Genomic DNA, 5,000 nt, shown 5'->3' on the forward strand with positions numbered 1-5,000 from the left:
ATGGATTCAGTGAGACGCCGGTGGCAGGGGCGGGGTTTCTATCTCTCTGATGTTACAGTAATCTCCTTGGGAAACAAACCTTTAGCGAGACGTAAGGCCCTAATGACCCAGTCGCCACAAAGGGGGATCTGGATGGCGGTATTGTACGTCGCTGCCGTTCATTTGCATGGCTTTGAGAAGCTGAATGGGGACGCGGCGCAGGAAACCAGTACAGAGATCATTCAGGGCCCAGGTACAAAGGTGAGCCTTTGTGCGCATTGGAAGGTGTAAAATGGGAAAGCAAATTCCTGGGCTTCACAACTGAGCGGCTGCTGTTTGAATGGTTTCCCTCGGAACAATGGCCAAGCCACGGGGGGGGGGGGGGGGGGGGGGGGGGTGTTTGCTCACCCCCCGCCGGCGCTCAGAGCTCTCCAGCCCATTCATAAAAAGGAAAACCTGTCATTCATAACCACGCCATGAGAGAAAGCCGTATGATTTATGATAGGATCGCCTTAAAGGAAAACTAAAAAGTCACAGTAAAAGACAGAGACGGAAAAAACACACAACTTGTTCAGAGTTGAGAGTGAAAGTTCAGACGAGTCGAAGGTTGAAGCGGTCCGTCACGTGCGAGCCCCGACGGACCACTTTCCCCTGCGGTGGTACGTGAGCGCTGTGAGCCGGCCCAGCTGTCAGTCACAGCGGCTGGAGTCAGCCACGCGCCCCCCCCCCCCCCCCCCCCTTCGTCCCACCCGTCTGTGGGCCAACAATGACCAGAGGAAGTGGGGACCATCTCCCCAGGGCCACGGGGGAGTCATGTCTACTTAACCCCCCCGGCCACGCGGCCAATCAGCTGTCAGGGCTCTGTCGGGTGGTGACCCCCGAGAGGTGATCTGTGGGGGTCCAGAGGTCATCGGGTCTGAATGGGGGGGGGGCTTACTTATAAACAGTGAAGACGCCATGGGCTGAGTCCCATTGGAGTGTCTCTATAAACACGCCGACAGTGGTGTGAGTGTGTGTGTGTGTGTGTGTGTGTGTGTGAGTGTATGAGAGTATGGGTGTGTGAGTGTGTGTGTGTGAGTGTGTGAGTGTGTGAGTGTGTGTGTGTGAGTTTATGAGTGTATGAGTGTGTGAGTGTATGAGTGTATGAGTGTATGAGCGTATGAGTGTGTGAGTGTGTGAGTGTGTGAGTGTATGGCCCAATCCCAATGTCCGGATTCACAGACTTTATTGCGCCTTCTTGCGAAATGATTAAGGCTTTAGGGCTGTCCCAATGTCGAATTCCAAAGGTAGTGAGGGTTTCAGTCCACTCTTATCGAGCCCTTTCCGTGAGTCCGCATCAGTGCAGACTTCACCTAAGGGAATTACCCACAGTTCAAAGCGTTGTGACGTGGAGACCATAGGGAAATCCGGAAATTAGGAAGGTAAACAACAAGACGACGCTACTGTCTATAGAGTGGCGAAGGCACGCCCCTTCCGGTAGAGCTCATGGGACCTATGAGATCGAAAAATATGAACGGGTTTCAATGGAGAGAAAGTAATTATCTTCTGGTTCCAGTCTTTATGTGCCCCGGATTTGCATGATCATTTTTCATGCAAAGAAAACTAAACATTTTCGTGAAGAAGTTTGATAATGTCCAATGGGAGGATAAAAGCATCAAAAGAGGTGAAAACCATTATAAGTCGGGGCATGCGGAGAGTTTCAGTTATGCCGATGGGGAGATTGTCGGTCTTGTCCATGCCAGTCGCAGGGAGCGTGACGGCACGTCTTTCTCATTGTGTTTTCTCTACAGCCTTTAATTGAACAATTGCACAATAAACGGTCAAACAGCGTTCAACGGTCTTGACATATAAAATTATCATTTAAATCCACAAACAACATATGTGTAATACTGGGCATATAAAGACTGGGACCAGAAGATAATTACTTTCTCTCCATTGAAACCCATACATATTATTCGATCTCATAGGTCCCATGGGCTCTACCGGAAGGGGCGTGACTTCGCCACTCTATGCGCGACCAGATTGGAATTTCTCACTTTTTTTAGTGAGCCGGATCATTTGGATCAGCTCACCAACTAGAGCCTGCTCTTTTGGCTCCCAAATGGCTCTTCATATCACTACTTTAATTCAGCCAAATGTAGCCCGTTCTGACTTATGATTAGTATGTGTAGGCCAATAACCACCTAAATTATTCAATGCATCCTTTATACTGAAGTATTCAATAGTAAAAATTATATTTTCTAATATCAATAAATTGCTGTAGCCGATTTTTTTCATTGCATTTACAAAAATACAAAAAAAACGTCAAAATGAGAATTCCCAAACCGGCAAGTGTCAGCAACATCTTTGTCATTAAACTTGTCAAGGTAACATGTGCTCTCGTGAAGTGCTGTCCCAATCCCATATATACCTATCTGAGGCCATGTGGCCTCACACACTCGCTCACTTAGCACCTGAGATCACTTAAATCTGTGAGTCCTTAGTCCTCAGGGCTCACTTTGGGATTGGGCATATGAGTGTGTGAGTCAGTGAGTGTGTGAGTGGGGCCGTCTTCAGTGCATTCTGTGTGTCTGCGGGTCGGAAGGCCATTCGAGGTTGCGTTGTGTTTACGGCAGATCTTCTCTTTATTAAAACGATCTAAATACCAATGACACTCTCGCTTTGTTTAAAGAACACGTGAGTCATGCTCTGTAAACGACGGCGCAGGAAATAAACGAAGAAAAGACATAAAGGAGCGTTCTAATCCCAGGAGTCTCAGGGATAATTGATGCTTGCATTGACTAGAAAGGAAAAAGGAGGCGACCTGGAAATGCATTAAAGGATGTTGTTTACCGAGTCAAGCTGATACCTGCATGGGTGGTGCGGATGGGCGGAGCCGACGGAGGAAGAGACGGAACACTGGGACTCAAATAGAACAGAGAGAGAGGGAGAGAGAGAGAGAGGGAGAGAGAGAGAGGGAGGGAGAGAGAGAGGGAGAGAGAGAGGGAGAGAGAGAGAGAGAGAGGGAGAGAGAGTGAGAGAGAGAGAGTGAGAGTGAGAGGGAGTGAGAGAGGGAGGGAGAGAGAGAGAGAGAGAGAGAGCGAGAGAGAGAGAGAGAGAGAGAGAGAGAGAGAGAGCGAGAGAGAGAGAGAGAGACCGAAACATCAGGGTCATGTTGGAATGCGAGATCAAGACGGAACGGGGGAGGGGGGGGGGAGAGGGGGGGGCTCCGGCCGGCGAGGGATTGTGCAATACCTGCACATCTGGCACATCTATCTCCTCCCCGCTAGCTGAGCGGCTAACAGTCGCGCTGTTGTCTGCGGCTCGCTATCTGGACGAGGTCATCACCAAACACCCATCCTCATGCCCGCCCCTGCCCCCCCCCCCCCCCCCCCCCCCGCCCCCCCCAGCGCGGCAGCCATGAGAGAAGCTCACAATGAACCATAGCTCTTCGCTAGTGTTAGCACTCTGCCTCCATCTGGATAGGAGGAGGAGGAGGAGGAGGAGGAGGAGGAGGGAGGGAGGGAGGGGTGAGGCGGAGAGAGAGGTTTAGGAGGAAGAAGGAGGAGCAGGAGAAAGGGGTGAGGAGGAGGAAGGACGGGTGAGGAGGGTCTGACAGCCCCTTTGGCATCGTTGGGGGGGGAGGAGGGGTTTTAGACAGACTTCATTGTCCGTCTATGTGCTGTCACTCACTACGTTTTAGGAGGACACACACGCACACACACTTGATCCACACACAACGCTCTCCTCGAGGGGAGGTTTTATTCCATCACGCCAACGGCCCACAGTTGTTTTTGGACAATGACTCAAGCGGGACGACATTTTAAAACCGGTTTCTTCAATCTTTTGGGAACATAAAGTTCTACTTTGTGTTGTTGCCGTGGTGAGTTCAGTTTGACGTTCTGATTGGTGGATCACAGTGAGCTCCCCCCCCCCCCCCCCCCCCTTTCTGTGTGGGTGTGTTGTTTAGACCAGTGCAGCCCGCGAGATCTGACCCATTCATAAATTCTCCCCTCTGTCGAGAGGAAGTGTGCTGTGCTCCCCCTCTCTCCCCCCTCCCACCCTCCCCCCCTCCCCTCTCTCCTTGACTGCTCTCTCCTTTGCTCTCCATTCATAAAAAAAACATCCACAGTACTAGCGACCCCTCCTCCTCCTCCTCCCTGCTCCTCGTCCCTGCTCCCGCCCCCCTCCCCTTTGAGTGGATACTCTAAACCCCTCCCTCCCTTCCTGTGTCCCTACAAACTAAGCCAAAATTATAAACCTACCCCACCTCCACCCCTCTCTCCTCCACCCCTTTCACCTCGCTCTCCTCCACCCTTCTCTCCTCCACCCCTCTCCCTCCTCTACCTCTCTCCTCCCCCTCCCTCCTCCACCCCTCTCTCCTCCACCCCTTTCACCTCGCTCTCCTCCACCCTTCTCTCCTCCACCCCTCTCCCTCCTCTACCTCTCTCCTCCACCTCCCTCCTCCACCCCTCTCTCCTCCACCCCTCTCTCTCTCCTCCCCCCCCCCTCTCCCCTCCCCCTCCCTCCACCCGTAGCGCTGAGTGTTCCAAGATGTTCCTAATCCGGCCGTCTCTGGCGGTGTGGGCTGATGTTTTAGTTCTGGCTCTCCATGTAATTACATAGGAAGCTGTGGCCGTAGAACACCGTTACTGTGACGGGGGAACAGGCTGTGTGTGTGTGTGTGTGTGTGTGTGCGTGTGCGTGTGCGTGTGCGTGTGCGTGTGCGTGTGTGTGTGTGTGTGATAAGAATGGGGTAAGGGGCGCTGAGAGTAAAGAGAAATCAAATTATCCAAAAAAGGGCAAACTGGAGAAGGAAAGGAATGCTGGAGTGGGACAGATGGATAGGAGAGAGAGACAGGAGAGAGGCAGAGAGACAGGAGAGAGGCAGAGAGACAGGAGAGAGACAGACAGACAGGAGAGGGACAGATAGACAGGAGAGAGGCAGAGAGACAGACCGGAGAGAGACAGACAGACAGGAGAGGGACAGATAGACAGGAGAGAGGCAGAGAGACAGACCGGAGAGAGACAGACAGACAGGA

This window comes from Pollachius pollachius (assembly GCF_949987615.1).
Source record: "Pollachius pollachius genome assembly, contig: scaffold_102, whole genome shotgun sequence".
NCBI classification, from domain to species: Eukaryota; Metazoa; Chordata; class Actinopteri; order Gadiformes; family Gadidae; genus Pollachius; species Pollachius pollachius.